Genomic DNA, 3,020 nt, shown 5'->3' with positions numbered 1-3,020 from the left:
AAATTCTTATTTACAATGACGGCCTACACCGGCCAAACCCGGACGACGCTGCCCCCCCCCCGCCAAAAAAAGAGATTCTGAGAAAGTGTAAAGGATGCTGGGAAACCCCAGAGGGTTCAAATTTCTTGTGTGAAAATTGAGAGCGAGAACAGAATGCAAAGTGCGAATGACGTCGAGAGAACAAGAAGGGAAAGGGGGAGAGAAGGGGACAGGAGTTGAAGATAAGAGAGAGAAAGTAAAGGGAGAGGGGGGTGGGTACTAATTGGTCTTTGGAGAGAGGTGAGAGAGCTAGCCACACACACAGAGGTGTAGCGTTGTGTTTACAGTCATAGCTAGTTTCCAAAGGGTTCTCGTGGCCTGAAGGTTGGTGTGTTTTCACTCTGTAATGACCGACAAAGCATTTGGCTCATTCTCTCTGTCTCTCTGATCTGTGGGAAATATGTGTCTCTAATGTGGTCATACATTTGGCAGGAGGTTAGAAAGTGCAGCTCAGTTGTCCATTTTGTGGACAGTGGGCACGACACATTTCACAACTATAGTATAAAATACGCTTTGTGGAAAGTAACAATTGTTTTTAGCGGAACAGATAGTTACATTGGAGGTGACTACAACTATTTGAATACAGATCTGAGAAAGCAACTACTTTAAAAAAAGATTTGAATACAGATCTAAGGAAGTGACTACTCTTCAGAAACTTTTGGATTTGCTACCTTCAACTAATGGAGCACACACACAATGTCCTATAATATTTCAATCTATCTGAAAGTAGATCATGTTTGATCTACACAAAATGTTTCTATCCGAAAAAAAATTCCATTCTCCTGAACAGGCCCCAGGGGTAGATAGATAATCAAGTCAAACCAATCAACCAATGATATTGTGTACAGATAAGTATAAACAGGTTGTGACACTATAGAGGGCTTGTAGTTTCTTCACAGATCACCTACTGTAGCAACCAGACCAGGCGCCATGCTGGAAGACCAGTCAGTCTGTTGGAAGTCCTCCAATCGTCCACATGACTTTTTGCTACCACCAGAAACTTTGAAGATTACCCAGAAAACGGCGGCAGTGGAAGAAGTAAATATATTTAGAAAATGATAGCTACAGGAACTTTGTGTGCAGGCTAATTCAAATGAGCTGCTGATATAATGTATGATGTAGAGAAATTCTGAAAACTAAATGTTAAACAATAAAACAATCTGTTGGTTTATATTAGTTTTGCTTTCCGTTATTTAGATCGATAAATGTTCATGTTTGAATTATTAAGTATTTCGTTCTAGGCTATTACGTTTCATATCTGACTAATTAAACTAACTGTTCTAGTTTTTGGTTCCCGAGTGCCCCGCCTCAGGCTGACGCATCAGCTGAGATGGCGTCAATTAGAGGTTAGTAACAATCACGCCTACCTTATTGGCGGTCTATTCAAGCTGACCAGGTCTCCTCACTCATTTAGCTACTGCTTTCTGTTACTGCTACTGCTACTGCAGCCACCACCTGTTAGGTTCTATGTTCCTGTCAGGCCTTTTTGAGTTTGAGAAAAGGGTATTTGAGGGTATTTTGTCCTAAAGCTCATCCACTGTAATTGGAGAATTCAATGGGTTCTGGTAGTCTTTAATAGCTGGTTCTAAGTTTAGTAAATTATCATGTATATTTTTTACTATTTTCTACATCATAGAATAATAGTGAAGACATCAAAACTATGAAATAACACATATGGAATCATGTAGTAACCAATAAAGATTTTAGAATCTTCAAAGTAGCCACCCTTCACCTTGGTGACAGCATTGCACAATCTTGGCATTCTCGCAACCAGCTTCACCTGGAATGCTTGAAGAGTTCCCACAGATGCTGAGCACTTGTTGGCTGCTTTTGCTTCACTCTGAGGTCCAACTCATCCCAAACCGTCTCAATTGGATTGAGGTTGTCCTGTTGAAAAACATAAGATAGTCCCACTAAGTGCAAACCACATTGGGTGGCGTATCGCTGTAGAATGCTGTGGTTATCAGGAATCAAGGTAAGACCCAGATGCAGACTGTCAAAGTAACACTGTTTATTGTAGCAACAGCGGCAGGCAAAGACATGCCAAAGCAGGCAGTGGTTGAAAATCTAGGGTAAGGCAATGGTACAGGATGGCAGGCGGACTCAGGGTTAGGGACAGCCAGGGTTCAGTAATCCAGAGGTGGAGCAAAGGTACAGGACAGCAGGCAGGCTCAGGGTCAGGCAGAGAGGTCAGCAGGGTGGGTACAGGGTCAGGACAGGCAAAGGTCAAAACTGGGAGGACTAGCAAAGAGAGGCTGGGAACAGATGGGAGCTGACATGAAAACGCTGGTAAGCTTGAACGAACAAGACGAACTGGCAACAAACAGACAGAGAACACAAGTATAAATACACAGGGGATAATTGAGAAGATGGGTGACACCTGGAGGGGTGTGGAGACAAGCACAAGGACAGGTGAAACAGATCAGGGGAAGAGAGTGGTAGCCATTCTGGTTAAGTGTGCTTTGAATTCTAAATAAATCACTGACAGTGTCACCAGCAAAGCACCCCTACACCATCACACCTCCTCCTCCATGCTACACGGTGGGAACCACACATGAAGAGATCATCCGTTCACCTATTCTGCGTCTCACAAAGACAAAAAATTCACATTTGGACTCATCAGACCAAAGGACAGATTTCCACCGGTCTAATGTCCATTGCTCGTGTTTCTTGGCCAAGTCTCTTCTTATTATTGGTGTCCTTTAGTAGTGGTTTCTTTGCAGCAATTTGACCATGAAGGCCTGATTCACGCAGTCTCCTCTGAACAGTTGATGTTGAGATGTGTCTGTTACTTGATCTCTGTGAAGCATTTATTTGGGCTGCAATTTATGAGGCTGGTAACTCTAATGGACTTATCCTCTATATCAGAGGTGACTCTGGGTCATCCTTTCCTGTGGCGGTCCTCATGAGAGCCAGTTTCATCATAGCGCAGGATGGTTTTTGTGACTGCACTTAAAAAAAACGTTCAAAGTTCTTGAAAT

This window comes from Oncorhynchus tshawytscha, linkage group LG03 (assembly GCF_018296145.1).
Source record: "Oncorhynchus tshawytscha isolate Ot180627B linkage group LG03, Otsh_v2.0, whole genome shotgun sequence".
NCBI lineage: Eukaryota > Metazoa > Chordata > Actinopteri > Salmoniformes > Salmonidae > Oncorhynchus > Oncorhynchus tshawytscha.
The sequence above is the reverse complement of the archived record's forward strand: the minus strand, read 5'-3'. Positions refer to the sequence as shown.